The following is a 19,638-nucleotide window of genomic DNA, read 5'->3' on the forward strand; positions in this document are numbered from 1 at the left end:
TGTTTTATTTCGATTATTATGTTTCTCGGACGAATTCTTTACCAGGCGCCTATTTCACTACAAGGGAGACTTCACATCGAAGCGACCCGTCTCGAGTATCACTTGAAAATTTCGCCAATCCAAAATAGGCTTGTGACATATATATATATATACTCGTATATTGATAAGGGAAAATGGGAGAGCCTCAAAAATCATGAAATATATCACTATGCAGAAAGCGATTAAAGGTATGAACCAACGACATGCCGCAGAACTGTTTAGTGTTCTTTATTCGTTCAATAAAAATTGATTGATTGATTTCCTATATTTTACTTCGCTTTTTGTGCCACTTTTGGCTAATTTTGCGAAGATGGGGATGAGTTATGATAAGATGAAATTGATGAATGGACACTCACAAACATCCATGCCCAGGCCGGGATTCGGACCCGGGACCCCTGGCGTCGTAGCGCGATGTGCTAACCACTCCGCCACGGGGGCCGGCCTCCAATATTGAGTGGCCGGGACAAATCTCTGAGAAGAAAGGGAATAAGCTACTTTGACCGTGGAACAGAAGGATGAACTGGTATCGCAGTTTCTAAAATTATGTTCGCGTGGTTTTTTAGCTCGACCCAGTGATATGAGAAAGGTTGCATTCGAATTTGTCAAGTCTCCCGGATGCTCATCATCATCATCATCATGTTCAGATTCGGAAAACGTCTGTGTAAAAGGAAACAATACTGTTTCTGGGTTCTGTAATGTGAGGTACTACTAACAGAAAGACCCTGTTTCTGTGAAATTGGTTGATTGGGTACAGCGGCACGAAAATCTAAAGATGGTTATCACAGGAAGTGTGCGACTGCACAAGCAAGAATAAAGTTTATTTTTGGAATATGTGCGAGCAAAAGATAAGGTCCTACACTCTAAACATAAGATTTGTATTGGAAATTAAAGACTGATAATGCATATTTCAATGTTAGATAATTGCCCCTTTTTATCTCAGATGTGACCCGATTCACCCGAACTCTTAAGGATGAATGGGGTCATGCAGAGTTGAAGTCTCAATGCTACGGGCAAAAAAATAAAATAACTTAACAAATTATTAGTTAATGGAAATTGTAGTTAAAGGATCGCTTTATTACCATATAACCGATAATTTTAAATTTGAATGAAATTATAGTAAATATTTACATTATTTCATTTCTTGACCCGATCCACCATAAGTTACCCTAAGTGCAAAGCGTATGAGGTGGTATACAAAATCGATTTCTTTTGAATACTGAGCCGGAAGTTGCGGATATTCATGAACATCATCTTACCGGAAATGGCATACTTCAGACACCACATCAAATATCATGAATACGATATGGATATAGGATCAACGAGGCGCTACATTATCACATTTGGGCTTATGTTAACGAGGCCGGGAAATTTCCTCCTGATCCAATTGGCGCTCTGCTGCAGAAACTTTCGTCATCGCCCTAACAATGCAATGCTCCCTTCCTATGCACTCTTGAGATGCAGACAATCAATTCTGGTGGCTGTTCCGGTCGATACATCTAATAACATCAACAGAAGACCAAATCGGATTAATTTGGGAGAACCACTCCAGCCAATCAGCTTTTGGAAAGGGGAAGCCATTCCCCCTATCTTGGTCTTCTACTTGTCATCGCTCTTCGGCTTGTGGCTCATGTTTTCATCTTTCTTGACAAACCTCCTGAATTCCCTTTCTGTGAGGGTTGGCAAGAATTAATGTAAACACTCCAGTCATAACATCGAAAGTATCTAAGAGGAACTAGATGGAGAAATTATATTGTTCAGCAACTTCTGTAGTAAATTTAATCATAGCTATTGATTGATTCTTGCTACAGTAAGAAATATATTACAAGAGTCAATTGAAAATATCAGAAGTCCTATAAAAATTGTAGGGCTGACTGTATACATGAGGTATCAACTGTTATTTACAAAACGACCTCAAGGCTGCAACACTAACCAAGTAAGCTTCAAAACGCTATTTTTTGTTATTTTAAAGATGACGCCCCCTATACACACTTGCCAGTAAAGAGGATGGTTTCTGACCCACTGTCAGCCTAAAACTTGTGTTCTAAAATTTCTCGGCAAATGAAAATTCAATATCTCTGTGCATACTTACCACACCAGCAAGTTTACTAATAGAGGGGAAAGTTCGACAATGGCGCGTGAACCTCAAAGACTTATTCTTCTTAAGGTATACAGGCACTAACTCAAAGTTTAAAATACATGTAGATCAGCAATAGGTCTGTGCTAAAATGCAGCAAACATGTGCAACACTACATATAGAAATCTACTAGAGAAGAAACAAAAACAAATTAGCATTGGATTTATTAGGGGGACAATTTGTAGTGTTCCAATATCACTTTAAATTAGAGCAGATGCAGTTAATACTTCCATGATATGACTTCGACTTACTTCATACCCATACATTTCGATATAATTGCTAGGATATTTCCGAGCTTTAATTAACTAGATGGCGGTGTATTGAACAATTTAGATAAATTTTAACTGTGAACAGCTAGTTGTTACTGCAATATCGAAAATTTCTGAGTATTATGATTGCAATTCAGTTCCATGTTCTTATTTTCTAGGTTTATCTTCCTTGGTGTTCAACAAAGTAAAAATACAAGTGTCCTGCTAAACACAGAGATTATTTCGTTGTGATACCATTTGCATACCACATCTCCATATTGCTTTTCTGTCAATTGAGTGATCGTGGTTTTTCATCTCAGCCGCAAAGAATATATTTGAATGAGAATAAATGCAGACATAATAAAGACATAAAGATATATCTGTTGATGCTGTATGGGATCATTGATCCTCAGACCAAGGTGATCTGGAGTCAACGGTTGTACACATATCCCTTTGGATGGAATTTCGTAAGAGAAAATGATTAGATATGCGAGATTGCCAATTTTTGCTTTAGCTTCTGCAAAGAGAGAAAAATAGTCACAAACAAAGGAAGATGCAAGAGGTAGGATGTAAAGAGAGTGAAATAGAGAAGTAGACACACACACACACACACACACACACACACACACACAAAGAAAGAGAGAGAGAGAGGTGTGAGCACATAGAAACGCACACAGAAAGAAATACAGATACCTAGAAGTAGCGACAGACACAGAGGGAGAGATAGATAGATAGATAGAGAGAGAGAGAGAGAGAGAGAGAGAGAGAGAGAGAGAGAGAGAGAGAGAGAGAGAGAGAAAGCAAGATATGAGCACATAGACACACACACACGGACAGACAGATAGACATACACAGAGAGATAGGAAGAGAAATGGGCAGACATCTATAGTAGGTAGAGCTAGACACACACACACACACACACACACACAGAGAGAGAGAGAGAGAGAGAGAGAGAGAAAGAGAGAGAAAGAGAGAGAGATGATGACATGGAGACAGACAGAGAGAGAAAGAGAGATGAGGACATAGAGACAGACAGACAGAGGGAGTGATATATATGAGTACCTAGAGACAAAAAGAGAGAGAGATAGACAAAAAAAGAGGTAGACACTTATATGTAGAAACACGCACACACACACACACCATCACAGAGAAAGAGAGGGAGAGGGAGAGAGAGAGAGAGAGAGATAGAGAGATAGGGGTGAGCATGTAGAGACAGACAGAGAGAGGGGGAGGAGGCTCAGAGAGAGTGAGAGAGCCTAGACACACAAAATAACTCAAAAGATTGTCCTGTCCCCAGAACCTCATTTCTCTACTTCCAAACTTTGACATTTAACTAAATCGCTCCTTACGCATCCGCATAAAATTAATATTGCACATTATAACTAGAGTTGGAAACACTTCTCCATGTTCACACTGGAAGCTCCTTTTTGTGCCAGGTTCGTGACTCTCAATAATTCCGATGCCCCCTACCTGTTAAATACCACACTAAATTCATCTTCTAAGATGCAGAGATAGCTTTAATTAGATGGCGCAGCCAGCGGGGGGTAGCGGTAACTGAAAAAACACGGCTAAGAAGGAGGAGAACAATGAGTTTGGAATTTCATGCTTTGACAGGGCGAATGGTCATCGGAACAGAAGTAATCAGGGACAGCAAGCAGGGTTAACCAAAAGAAAGAACCAAAAGAAGAATACAATAGCACATATACGTTTGCTTCAGGGGGTTGATGGCATATACAGGTTTCCAATTCGAGCATGATTTAATACAGCATCTTTTTTCTCTTCATCGTCTTTTTGTTTCGTATATCAATTCTTGCCTCGTATGCATCCCGCTGATGACTGTTTAGATATCGATGTTACGGTTCGAGTAGCAAAGAAAATACGAGCGCGATTCTTGTCATCTTCTCTGCCCCGACCACAAGTTTTGAAATTTATATCGCGATTGTATCTATCAATAGGTTGTTCCCGCAGTCGATACTGCTGAGATAAAATTGAATTCGTGTTGTTTGGGAATGCGTCACTGTGGGCCAGTCTTACAACCACAGCTATGATCTTTGGTATGCTAAGATAACTATGGATTGTGACTTCCACATACACCTTTGTAACCTCGTAACTGTTGGTTCAGCGACGTCCTTCGTATTTTTGTGTAATGACATCAGATAGCAATGCCAATTATTTAAAGAATCTATAACCAATTGTCAAAGTTTGTTTCAAGTTCATTTTTATGCTCATATAGGCTAATCGGGACTGTACCCACAGTTTGAAGTGGTATCTGAACTATTCTGCTATGTACCTCCACCCATCAACGATCGAACCCAGGAACGCCTCGATTATAAGGTGACAGAATTAACAGTACGCTATCACGAAGGCCCTTTGTAACCAACTAACCGGTATTTATTGTGTTTGGAAGAGCTTTTCCCCACAATCACGGATCTCTTATTTGTGTGCAACGACTGCCTTCCTGGTGTCGTAGTGCTTACGTTGTCGCCTTGTAATCGAGGGGTCCGTGTTCGATAACCGGTAGAAGCCTATAGTGCTTCGGATCCAACTTGAAACTGCAGGTCCAGTCCCGATTAGCCTATCTGTGCACAACATGGACTTGAAACATAAACTCAAGCTCGTGTGCGACGACATTTCGCACGACGTTTACTGAATATCCATCCAGCGGGAATGAAATTTGTAAAGCCTAGTTTCCATTCTGACAAGTTCCAGGCTCATGACGCAGGTGCATGTTGCGTGTCATATAGTGCACTGTTTCCAATTCAAAACTACTTCTGCAATATACGCCCGCAACAACACTGGAGTGCAGGACCGCAGTGTAGCGTTGTGCAGTGCTTTAGAGTAGTTCAGTGTTTCTTTTCTTGTATTATAATAATTTGGTGGTGATTTAACTTGTGTAAAGACGGACAATAAAGCTATGGCGAGTTTATGGCAGGCGCGTAGTGGTGACATTCCACAACACTGACTCCTGTTCATATTGCTGTGCAAGTTTTACTACTTTATCTTTCGACCACTCCATATTGTCCACAAAACAAACACGTACAACTACACAACCAACTACAACTACACTCAAATAACAGGACGTTGTGTCGTGGCGCCGCTTCACTCCGAACAGCGAGCATGTGGCTGTCGTCGCGTCGTCTGTTTCTACTCTAGTGCGCATTCCCGTGCCCCAGGAACTTGCTGCAGGATGTTCCATTGTCCGCGGCGCATGACGCGGCGCATGACGCGGCGCAATCGTTTGGGGCAATTTTGTACCCGGCACTTGCGCCGCGGCATGTTGCAGACAGTTTCCATTTCAAGAAATGATTGGCACATGCCACGTCGCATGCCGCGCGTCATGTTGAGCAGCAAATTTGTGTAATGAAACGGGGCTTAAGTAGTACTCCGATTCTTTAATTGATCGATTTGTATTATTATACGTCGCTTTTCTGCCACTTTCGGCTAATCGCTATGTGTGATGGACACACATAAAGAACATCCATATCCAGTCCGGGATTCGAAGCCGGGACCCCTGTCGTCGTGTTGCGCTGTGATAACCACTCTGCGACGGAAGTCGGCTACGCACTTCGATTTAACGGGAAGGGGTGCATCTGTAAGAACAAGTGAATAGACCGACTCCTGGTAGAGGAGACACAGTTCAGAAGTTCCGTCCAAGCTTCATCCTGAGAAGCGGAAATTGTTCTTACCACAGACCGTGAAACCATAGTAAAGTCTATTATCATATGGTACAATGTGTAACATGTCTGGCAGCAAGCAATACGTGCCTGTCTTCGACGGAAGACATTCTCTGTAAAGTCCAGGATGAAAGAACTTAAATAAACATTATGTCTCCAAGCTCCGGATGTGGGAGTTTCGAAGTACAAAAAGCGGTGTTGCCAAACACCTGATTTTTGATTAGTCGTAAATGACAGCTCCTGATGTCAACACTCACCGTTCGCTCGTAGTTCAGGGGGAGACAGAGTGAGACCCTGTCATTTCCTAACCGGCAGCAACCGTTAGGCTCACCCGAGCATTAGGCCCTGGACTGTTGCTTCGAGGCATACGTTTGTTGTAAATATCCCGTCACCATGGCAATTGAACCAATCTGATTGGCTCAAGAGTCCCTGTGTTCCTCCCTGCAAGGGCCAGAAATGGAATTCAAAGTGTGTTCTTTCGTCGTGCATGTTTAGACCAACAAAAACTCTTTGAGTTTGTCTCTCCATCCGTACAATTTCGTGCACCTGGATTTCATTAGCCGTGAGTAATATATGGTTTCAAATCGGGAACATAATTTATGCTTACCCTGTACATCAATTATTACGATACAGCTCTGGCAACTTCCGAAACCCGATAAGCCTAACATGTACGTGCAGCGCAGTGCTCCGTCGCGCTAGATCAACCAGAGGTCGCGTATCGCGTGAACTGTTCGTGCAAAATTAGGGCATTGGCCCCCATTGCAGAGGTCATACTCGTGATCATTAAATTGACTGCCTGCTAATTGGATTAATGAAAGGATCAGTGGCGGGTCGAGAAGCCCATTGTGATGCTGTTACTGAGGAGGGGTTCATCTACACTACAAATCATAATTGTCGAGTTAATTTCACATAGAAAAGGTAATGCTCGATCTAGTAGTGTTATGTCCATCTGTGTACAAGATTTTGAATGGATTCAAGGCAAAATCAAAGGTAAATAAGTAAAAAAAAAGTCAAAATTATTTTGTGAATACTACTTTGTTTATATTGATAATACAAGGCAGTGGTCCCCATTTTTTGCCCCCGTACTATAGCATCTTAATGCTAAGCCTTGTCTAATAAGAGAAAGTTAACTGTGCTTGTCCCCAGTTTTGGTATCCAATCGCCGCTGTGCAATGTTTACTTTAAGCATTGACACTTGCGATACTTGTGCATAAACTCAAACAGACACAAAATTCATGTGGGTGTGTGTGTGTGTGTGTGTGTGAAGAGAGAGAGAGAGAGAGAGAGAGAGAGAGAAAGAGAGAGGGGTTGAACTTTACATCCTCAATCAAAATAGTTCCTGAGCCATTGAACGAACAAAGGTTGAATTTCGTCCACTTTCAACATATGGAATGCAACGCAAAACATGGAAGAAAATTATGGACAATTTGCACACACATTCTTTCCACCGAAGTGTAAAAATACACAAATATGTGTGACTGATATTCCGAATTTAGAAAATTCAGCGTGTACATCATTAAACGTCTACAAATTGAGGGGTTGTTGATTGACAGAGTGATTTAGCATATTGTATCGCGTTTCTGCTACTTTTGGCAAATCGCAAAAATGAGAGTGAGTGATGATATGATGAAGAAACACAAAGAACACGCATACCCAGGCCAGGATTCGAACCCGCGATCCCTGACATCGCAGCGCACTGTGCTAATGTATGTGGGCTTTCAAAAAATATATAGAAAATGATACAATTCTACTTTTCGTGAGGCAATTTAGGGGGAAAAGACCTGCCAACACTGACCTGATCCATCATGCAAGATAAGCATCTACATGCAACAACAAAACCCTGACTGGCCTCACGTTACATATCCCCGGACCAACTTGATAGTGTCCAGGGCGAGGAAATCATAAAACAGTTTGCCAGTTCATGTTCCACATCAGTTACAGATTTATGCCACAGATCATAACTGCAACATAAGCTCAGGTATAAATAATTTACGATTGCCCAATCGTGCACAAGATGATTATCGCATCCTCTTCCTAGGAGTACCGTTAACTCTATCATCCGTTGCGTCATGGTGGGATGGAGAAGACTGCTGAAGATCTACCTACCTCCCTGTATCCATACACATGGCATAGTGTTTGATCTGATATATTGTGCAGATTATATGCGTAAGTGTTCCACATGAAAACACAGTGTTCCTTGGGGATGTCAGGAGTTGGTCACGTGTTCGGTTTGCTTGATTCGTAATTCTGATTCGTGAGTACAGGGAGGACATTCCTATGCTCGTAAAGTTTAGGATCGAGGCAAGAGGAAGTCATAGTCTAACAGAGGATTCTCTATGCAGACTGAGATTTGCTGAAGGGTGTGGTTGGTTCACAGTAACATCGGATTCGAGTATGTTCTGCCTCGTATTACAATCATTTAGAAAAAAAATCAACAGTGCAACAGTGAATTACTAATTTAATTGAGGAAAATTGCTGTCTTAGTATTTTTATTGATTTGTTGTTTCAAGTGCACTGTATGCACAGAAAGGTTAATCGAGATTGGACCTACAGTTTAAAGTGGGATCCGAACCACTCTGCCATGTGCCTCCACCGGATATCGAACCCTGGATCCCTTGATTACAAGTCGACGACATTCTTAGCATTTTTATCAACTAAACTGTAAATAAATTGGTTTTAAAGCAACGTAGTGGACCCAGGAGGTTCATACCACATGTTGGTGTTAAAAGATGTGGATCACAACTACTCGTATATAATTATTTGTCTTCACTAGCGTACGCAGTATTATTTTTTGAAGGGGGCTGAAATAGTAAAGGTGCATGTGACATTGCTGCGTCTATGTGGTGGAGGGGGGATAACATAAAATATTCCGCAAGTACCAGCATCAAACTTCGATTTAAAAGTTATTGAAAGACAAAACTGGTAATTGGGGTTAATTTTAATGCGAGTTTGCAATATCAATTCATATAACACTAAAAAAGCTGGCCAATGCAGAATTTTTTAACATGACGTTTCAACCTTTTAGCAAGAATCTGAACCAAATTAAAATGAAAAAAAATCTTGGAAACATGGAAACAAGGCTTATTAGTGTTATCAATTTATGATGCGTCTTTTCCTTTCTAGTAAATTTCACAACTATAGCGAGATATATCCATTTTGTATTATTTTGTTTTGATGTGTATCGAGTTCAGATGGGGCCAAGGGCACAAATGCTGCTTTGCCCCATGGGCCCGTACGCTCTTGTAACTAAGAAATATAATTTTCTGCTCATAGACGATTCGGGCGCATTTCTAAATCAATAATGCCACTTTAAGTGTGAATAGTTATGGTGGCTATTTGCATGTCTATTTTATAAGTTTGCAGTGCTTATGAATTCGCATATTGTATGTAACTATTATACAGGGTGGAACCGAACTCTACCTACAAACTTTCACAGGTTCTTCAGGAATGTTGGCTGAGTGTTTTGATATGATGAACCCATGGTTCCTGGTTTCATATTACAAAGTAATGTGTTGATGTGTTATACGAGTACTTATTCTTTTGGACCGTGATAGATGGGTTCTCATAGATTACAAAGAAACATTAAGCAACTAATCATCACCTTCAGTAATACAGGGTGGTCCAAAACTAGATAACTGAAATGTAGAACCGTTGTACATGTGTTCGGTTACCTTTTCTTGGGCCACCCTGTATCATGAATAGAAATACAAACAATACAAAAAATACGTGAGTAAAGAAACAAACATAGGACAAAACTCGTACTTCTCTGTTAAATAACTGTACTGTGCGTACAGTAGAGTACACTGTGTACTCTTAAATACGTACTGTTTCTTTCAAGCAGCTGTTCAAAATGTCAACCGTCATGATCACGACAAACTGTACAGCGACGCAGCGACTGTCGCACACGCTTTAGCATCCCAGGAGATTGACGCACTTCTTCAGCGGCTACGATAATCCTAGCAACCAGATCCATGGGAGCGTCGACTGGAGTCTCGTGCACGAAGCTCTTAGTCCATCGGAGTCTGGTGATCGAGCTGGCCATGGAGCAGAACCACCACGATCAATCCATCTTTGACCAAAGAGTTTATCAAGGTGTTCTCTACCAGCGACTGCAAAGCGTGCCGGCGCCCCGTCATGTTGAAACCGCATGCGCAAAGGTAGTTAGCTGGAGAAACGAAACAAATTCCGTGCAAACATATACCAATTTTGTGGAGTTTGAACAAATGAAAGAAATGTAATTACTCTGTAGTAAGGTACAGGTAACCCTGGGTTCTTCCTAATATCAAAACACTCAACCAACATACCTGAACAACCTGTGAAAGTTTGTCAGTAGAGTGCTGTTTCACCCTGTATAATGCTGACGCTGGATGCGTTGAACTTACCGAATATCCCAAAGCGGGGGGGGGGGGTTTACAATGGAGCAGAGGAGACCACACACGACCATTCCATATTGGAAATTCAGCAGCGGATGTTACCTTAAATAAAGCCATTCCAGCGAAGAAGACAATGCGAGATCTTCTGAGGGTAGCGAGGATTTAGAGGAGCGTCACACGCCCACGTACAGAGATAGCGGATAGACACATTCAAAAGGGGGGAAAAGAGATTGTAGAAAGGCGTAAAGCGACGCAATAAAGATATAAATGGAAGAAAGAATAGAGAGAGATGGACATAAAATGGAGGCGAGGAGAATGGAAGCAGCAGAGGTGAAAACTAATGGTGAAGGAAGAGGAATAAATATGGCCAAAGAACAAGGGTGAGAAAGAAGAACGAAGTACGTGACGTGCTTGGGAATTATATGATATACGCGTGGGGGAGAAGAGTTGGACGACGAAAGGGAGGAACGGAAAGACAATCTGGTGTATGGTGGAAAGGTCAAATCCAATTCTTTTCAACGTAAATGTTGGATGAGGATCGAACAGGTTTGGAGTGTGGACAGATAGATGGGGTTGAGAACGCTAGGGGGAGATTTTTTCGGAAATTCTTTTTTGGATTGGACTTGACTCCAGTACCCCAATGCGAGATCATTTTAAATTCAAAAATGTACATTCGCTCTCACAGGTTTGTATTTCCAGTATGTCTCTGTAGGTAAGAGTTGCCACAATTCAAATATTGCGGTTTAAGATTAGTTCCACGTCTAGATTTAAATCCTGCTATTCATAGTATCAACGTTTTTCGGGATATAGCATGTTGCACTGGCGGACCATCCCGTCTGAATATGTTTAACGTGGATAAGTTGAAGCAAGTAAACTGTTTTCTTCAAACAACTGTAAAGTATTTTACTTAGGTGGGCAGGCCATGTGTCACGAATCGGAGAGGGAATAAGAGTTTACAGGATTGATTGATTGGGTTGGTGTTTTAAGTCCACTTTATGCACACTAAGGTTAATCGGAAGTGGACCTACAATTTAAAGTGGGATCCGCACCACTATGTGCCCCGATCGTTTATCGAACCCGGGACCCCTTGATTACAAGGAAAGACGCTATCAATGTGCCATCGGGAGGCCAAAGAGTTTGCAGGGTTCTTGTAGGTAAATCTGATGATAAGAGACCTGTAGGAAGACCCAGACAAAGATGGAAGGATAACGTTGAGATGGGCCTAAAGGAAATTGCTAAGGATATGAAAGATTGGATTGATCTTGACCAGGATATGGACAGATGCAAGGCTTGTGTTGTTGCAGCCATAAACCTTCTGGTTTAAGAAGGCTATATAGTTAGTTAGTATTTTAACAAAAAGTGCTTTGTTAGAGAATGTGGGGGGAAGGAGGGTTGTGTCGGAGTATTACCCCCCTCCCCGCTTCTACATGACTCTTCTCACGAATCCCGTCGGGAAAAACATCCATTTTTTTTTTAACTGATCACTGAAGTGAGGGAATACAACAAACTGCCTAGCATTATCTAATATGAAACCTGTCAAAGCTTGTTTTCGTCTTCGCCTTGTAATCAAGGAGTCCCGAGTTCGATATCCGGTGGAGGTACATAGTGGTTCGGATCCCACTTTAAACAGTAGATCCAGTTCCGATTAGCCTATATGTGAATCAAGTTGACTTAAACTCAGTTTGCTTTGATCCACTTTATACTCAGAAGCTAATCGGGACTGGGATCCGAACCACTGTACAATGTACTGAAGATTGATCCAGCAACCCTTGGATTACAAGGCGACAGAGTTACCACTGTAGGGAAGACCCAACTAACATTGTGTAAGAAACGGTTATAGATGACACTACCATTCAACCAAGCGTAAAAATTAATATTGATTGTAACTAACTGAAAGGCGTTACAAGAAGATTGTAAGACTCTTATTATTCTTATAAACATTTTAAGTTTTCTAGTTGATTGTATTAATGTATAAATTTTAATGGCAGATTTTATTACCATTTGACAGTTTTCCATTGCATGTTACTAACCAAGATATCATTATTCTTTTTTATTTGTATATGTGAAGTGGGCAAAATGGCTTAATGTGCCGACGAACCCAACAATTTTAATTCAATCAATCAATTTCTTCTGGACTACTATAATTTTAACAATACTAGCAAAATCACATTAGAATTTGCTTTAATAATTTTCATTATATTATTTCATGGTTTTGTCATAATGGACACATTTTTGATCCCATTTCGAGCCTTTATTCTTTCATTTTTCATTCAAAATCTGACTCTTTTTGCAATGTATGTTTTTGGCAATTTAAGTGTAATTTTACTTGCATATTTTGTAATTTGAGTTAATTGAATAAGGTAAAAAGTAAAGGTAGACGTTGCACATTTTAATATACAGTGAAGGAATGGGGTGATCTGTGGGTATGGCCCATACATTAACAATCTCGTCATTCGTGGAGGCAATGTGATCAGCAACACGCTCCGACAACCTTTACATCCCTAAGTGGAGGCTGGGTCAACCACAGAACGGCTCCATGTATGGATATTGCTAGAAAAATTCCTACCCCAAATCACCCATCCTGAGAATCGAACCCTGGTCTCCCATGTGGCAGTCAGATGCCCTAATGACCGTTTTTCTATTCATCTAACAACATACAAGTTTCGAAATTTAAGTTAACGCCATTTTGTTGTGATATATCTTCATTTTACTCTCATGGAGCTTTTAGGAATTTTTGCATAATTCTTTCTGTTTTGTACAATATATTTTGTCATTCATTGATGATGAAAAAAATCCTTAAGCTTACATGCATATTTAATATTCTTGTGATTTAATATAGCAAATAGAATTGCTAATAAGCCATTGCAATGTTTGCCATTTATAATTTGAATAGTGCCTCAATTGTGGAATTTTTCAATCTGTGTAATATAACAAGCTGATGTAGTAAGACATATTCTACTTAACATTATTCTTAAAATTTTAATTGTTGTCATATGATACTTGTTTGTTGACATGTAGTTTTTTCTATGTTGTACGTGTTACTAAATTGTAATGATCAATATCTATTACATTCTGTATCTTATTTATCATAAACTAAAGTATACCACTAGGATTGAACTTTATTTTTTGTTAAATTAATGTCAAAATATTTTGCCATACCATGTTATACACCCTGTTGGGAGTTTGTTGCTCTACTTTCGTCAGTTGTGTATTTAGGTCAAGTTCGCATTCATGGAAGTCGTTGACTTGCAGGTTTTGTATCGTAATTCCTGTTCCCAGCTGATAAACACATTCTGTAGTTGTTTTTTTTTTCTTTTTTTAGAGATAAGCATAGTTTTGGTACAGCATCCATGTCCATGGGCAAGGTCAAAAGAAATGTGTCTAGTATCCATCGAAGCAATTTCGCTGTGTACGGACGTACGGTCCAGACCTTAGTACGTACGCTAAATGCACGGCTTGACAAAATTTGCTCTTGCAATTTTATCCCTAATATTTCCCTAAGAAATTCTTAAAACAATCCTATGGACCTGGAAACAAGAATACGGTCCGTTTCCCATGTTCGTTATCCTTTTCAAAAGTTTGCAACGCTGCATAGGAAATCGGGTAATTCCCGTCGCCCATTGCACAATCTCGTTCCTCGCACAGTTCATTGGTGGAGCCGTCTCGCGTCACTACTTACGCAGAGACTTGTTCTCGTTCGCCTGGTCTACAGTTAGCTGGTACGGAGTTTATCTGACTGTTGTACAGTGACGGACACTTCTGGATTGTAATTATACAATTGACTGTGAATGGGATTCAGTATGAAATACAGCCACCTCTCTCCGGGGGCATCAAACTTCACGAGGCATCAAAAAATATTACCAATAAAACAATCCAAATGTTTTTAAATTGTCGTTTACTTCTGATATGTAATAAAATTAAGAATAATTAGGTATAATTAACTATCATTTCAAGAATGAAATTATGAGATTCAATAAAATAATATTATAGCATGCAATAACAGAAAACTAAGACTTCTAGGCCTTCTACAACATATCTGTGGATAACATCATCAATGAAACTTTCTGGATTTCTCGACCCCTACACACAAGTTTGAGGCATATCCTGATTCATCCTATTTCTTAATTTGGCGATAATTTAAATGCGTTCCTTATTGAATTTTAATTATAATGAAGACTAAATCAGTGCTTATTACTACGAAAAAAATCCAAAAAGTAAGTTTTATGTTAAGTTATAGTGAAATCCGAAGTGAACATTGTTGCCAAATTTCTTAGCTAATTGTCTGAGTGGTCAGCCAGGTGACTGAAATGTTAGGGGCGACTTTTAATTTTGAGAGGGGGGTCATTTTCCCCCCGGGCCACTACCTGAATTCATCACTGGTGGGATTACTACAACCCAGAACTGTCCTTGCCTATACTACCGACTGCTGCCTCTTAAGTTAATGAAGTAACTTTAATTCATTCAATAATTATTCACCACAGATGTAGTAAAACACATCTGGGCTATTCAGACAACCACGAGATGACATGGCCACACCACAGTAATGCACCAGACTGAACAACCAAATGTTAATATAGATGATCAACGTATTTTACATACCATGGAAGCAAATTAGGACTTTTGACAGTTACATATAAAATTAATTTCAAATAATATATCAATGTGTTACGTAGTATTATTTTCAGTATTTAGGCAAGAAATGTATTAATTAATTTAAATAAAACAAAACTTCTCTGTATTTAAAGCTTATTCGCCTTTAGTACTTGTTGAATAATTTTAAAACGTACCAGTGACATCTAGCGACAATCACTTCAGTGCACTGAAACGTGCATACCACAACCCACATATATAAATCGTGAATTGTAAAAAATTCTTGCGTGATGTGAGAAAAGTAATGCCAGTCTCAGCATCAGAAAGTTCAAATACATGTAAAACACCCAAAATTATAAAACCAACAGAACCCATGAGGCCCTGTGTAATTATTGCTCAATAATGAGAATTTAAAGCTGAAGAAATTGCAATATTTTAGTATTTTTGAGTAGATTAGCCTTTATTTTCAACAAACTTTGCCATCAATCACAGGGTTGTTGTGGGGGGTTCTTTTTCTCTGTGCAGACAGAGTTGCCAGAAACAAGCACTTTCTCCTACATTATTTTTGCCGCTTTTATTTTCGACCTGCATTTCCCAAACAAAGTTGGTGCGAGAAAGAAATGCCAAAAAGTTCTCGTGAAAATGACAAAGTCTCGGTTTCATTATTCTCAAGCTCTTTTTTTATTATTATTTTTATGGAGCTAGGTGCGGGCGGGTCTCCGCTCTGTCCTCAAGGCTTTCAAGCAAATGGAAGTTGCTTCTGGAGGTCCTCGCCAGGTTAAGTGCCTCCATTTGTAAAGCGTCCGAAAGTTACTTTCGTTGTTACACGCGTTACAGAAACTATATATTTAACGTTACATGTCCGTGGGAGTTGCTGCGTTGTCTTGAGGGGAACGAAGGTGTTGTCGCTAACGGCGTTATAAAAGGGACGAAGGAAGTGAACTCACGGGGTCAAGGTGAAGCATTTGTTGATTCTGGAAATGGTTTTATGGCGGTCCTAAATATTCATGGCTCTCCGTTCTACAATTCCTTCTCTGCATTTCCATACTACGTATATATCTTCTCTGAGTGTAAATTTAAGCAATGCATATTTCAATTTTCAATATGCGCTCCTTAATCATCCTTTCCTTGTGGCTTCAAGGCCTAAACTAACTAACTAACTCTCTAGCCTTCTTAAACCTGAAGGTTCATGGCTGCAGCAATACAGGCCTTCCATCTTTCCCTACCTTGAGCAAGATCTATATACTCTTTTCCATTCCTACCGATTTCCTTTAGGTCCATCTCAACGTTGTCCCTCCATCTTCGTCTTGGCCTTCCTACAGGTCTCTTACCATCAGGTTTTCCAACAAGAATCCTGTAAACTCCTCTTTCCTCTCCCATTCGTGCCACATGGCCTGCCCACCTAATACAAATTTCTTGTAGGCATCAAGGCCTTGACTGTAGTTTTGTTTGGAAAACTATGAAACTGTAATAGTATCCTTGAATAAACTCTGCAGTTTTATTGGCTAATTGCGACTATCAAGATGAATGATAATTACATGATTATTGCTCACAAATTGCCCATGTCCAATCAGAACACGGGCTTTCTTAATTTTAGTTTTGTTTCAAGTCCACGTTTGTGCACAGAGGGAGTAAGAAAAGAAGTATTATCAACATTGTTGACACAAAAATTCCAAGTTGTTTGTTTGAAGCGTTAAATGGTAAGTTAGAGAAAGCTTGAGATTTATCTATTACATGTAGTTGAGAGACCAGAGATAAAACATTACCCTAATTTTCAGTCTCATTTTCTGCTATTAATGGAACAAAACGTCCACTTGCTCTTGCAATGTAATCTGAATTTCAGTACCATGTACTTTTTTAGTTCAAGCCATGATTTGTGCCATCTTTTGAGAGATGTGCTTATCACACAAAACTACATCCTCTCTTAAATGACGAGGTGAATCAGTGTATAAAGTACAAAAGTACGCAGTACATGAAACTCTTGCTTTCTTCCTTCTTCTTGATTATATTCCATTATTGTCCATTTAAGATTAAAATTACATGTAAAATGAAACATACAAGCTGCTTTGAAGCTCTACGAAAATGATCCTCTATCGCAATAAAAACGAGATACCTGGAAAATATTTAATTTTTGTAATACTTACAACTTTAACGTCCATTACATAGTTCAAAGATGTTGGATTGTTACCAATAGACCTTCGGTTCGTTCCCGAGTCAAACTTTGGTCGTAACGACAGCGTAGAAGCTGACAATACCTTCTCAATACATGGCACTACGTATTTTGATCAACAAAGAAAAATTGTACTGCATCTGCAGAAGCGTTAAATTGGCGGGAAGCTCACTGATTGGCTGCATTTACACGTTCCGCTTGAAAAACAAGTCAAGGTTTGTAAATTCACTTTAATCTTTTGCTGCAGGGACATGGAACTTAACTCCCATAAATAAATACCAAGCAGTGCTGGCTATTCCTCATTCTCCCTTGATACTTGGAAATAATTTGCAACGCGCAAGCGGGAGATGTTTGCGATAACCAGTGTCCCATTTGTACAAACAATATGTAATTAACACAACGCGTGTTGCGACCAGGCGCCACGACGTGGCGTTGCGGCGATCAGCCTGGATGGATTTGTGGGCAAACCAGACCTGCCGCTAATAAGATTTGTGGGTGCCGTTCGGAATGGTAATATATTATCCGGATTGGATTGTGTGCTCGTGCGAGAAGGAGTATTTGTGGAGGTGGCAATGCACGTTCTCCCCTTTTCGTCATGATTTTCCCGCGCGCGGGAGCTCTTTGGATAATTTGGCGCCATTCCGAGGCTTAGTTATGCATTGCAGGACTGCTATTGCGTGTCCCGGCGATAAATTCCATCCGCTATTAACGCTGGTGGATTTATAAGAATGGATGTTCGTGCCTTTGTCACTTCTTGATGTTGTTGCTTTGCAATTATATCGGTTTACTCGCTGTGTGCGTCCCTTAAATAGCGCGGGAAACTATTTCGCGCCAAAGAAAAATGAATTGACTAATGTCATTAGCATATTGTGGAGAATCAGATATGACAGCGACTGGATACACTTGAATTATCGGTGTGTGGATCTGCCACTTCCATTAATTTTTTCCGCAATGGAAGATCTGGATGTATTTAAACTCTTCTTTCATACACGCTCGCATAATAATTGTACTTCAGCACTCTAACCTGACTATGCGAAAAAACGAAATGTTCCAAGGAGTTTTCCAGCTCCATGAAATAATATCTAATTTCAGATTAGGTGCCTTAGATGTGGACAGGACTTACATTGTTATAAGCTACCGTGAAATAAACAATATTCTACCGTTAAAATTTAAGAGTATCCTGTTAATTTAGAAAAAAAAAATAGTAACAAACGTTTTTTTTACGAGAGCGCAGACTTGATTTTATTTTTGTAATTTAGTATCGCTTTTCTGCTATGACGCTCATTCTCGCGCCGACCAGGATGAGTGATGATATGATGTGTGATGCACGGCTGTGGCTGTAGCTCGGTAGACGCGCCGGTAGAGCATGGATTCTAAGCAAAAAGTCGGTGGAGTCGAAATAAATTTTTGATATGCTCGTCTACCTCACCAAGTCGCCAGCCAATGCCCACGAGCTCTGCATTAGAAGAGGGTGATGCATTGGAGAAAAGCAAATCATCGACTTTATACATGTATTACATACACACACGAAAATACTGTACAGACCCTATACAAGATATACATGCACACATAAAGCAACCATCTACGTTGGCCAACGTACCCCAACACATTCCCCCCTGGGCCCAAAATAGTGTTGCGCGCTTTCACTCACGAAATCACTGTTGTGAGGGTGGTGGCCACAATCCTACCTTGGTCCGGCCGATGTATGTACGCCGTCCTCCGTCCAGCGCTGGTCCGTGTGCAGGGTCACAGGGTCACGGTGGGGTCCTCGGGTCGAGTCCCGACAGCATGGGGAAGGAAGCTCGGGCAACGACACTACGACTGCGGTCAGTGCGCGAGGTTACACTTCCGTACGGTGTCACAGTCCACGGGCACTCGAACACATACGTGACCGACAGTTCAAACGTACTTCTTTATATCACCAAGTGATATCACCCGGAACTACTTGAGTATAACTTAACGGTAGTACATTAAGTGTCTAGAAACTCCCTTCTCTATCTCGCCGCGGTTCTAAGTCCACTGTCTCCTCTCTCTCAAAAATTGTCCTCCTCCGGTCCCCTTCGATTCCAGGGTTGCCACATATTTTGGCGTCATCCCCTCCTTAGGAATGACCACCGAATCGAAATGGGAACCAATAGACACACTTGGACCCGTGGTACTGCTGAAAGCGGCCCTGGGGCTGTTGCTCGTCGGGGTCCCAAAGATGTCCTTACCGTCCGGTGCTGCCGTCTAGGGACTCCTCCACGCAAACACGCACACACCGATGACCAAATCTTCATCCCCACTATTCCATTTGCATGTCTTGGGCAGTTATATTAATTAACCCCCAAATGCACTGTTTCATTGAACATAAATGTTCCCCCTTTAACAATAAAATAATACACATATCTTCTATACAATATCAAAGTCC

The sequence above is a fragment of the Lepisma saccharinum genome, chromosome 4 (genome assembly GCF_977018435.1).
Source record: "Lepisma saccharinum chromosome 4, izLepSacc3.1, whole genome shotgun sequence".
In the NCBI taxonomy this organism is placed as follows: domain Eukaryota; kingdom Metazoa; phylum Arthropoda; class Insecta; order Zygentoma; family Lepismatidae; genus Lepisma; species Lepisma saccharinum.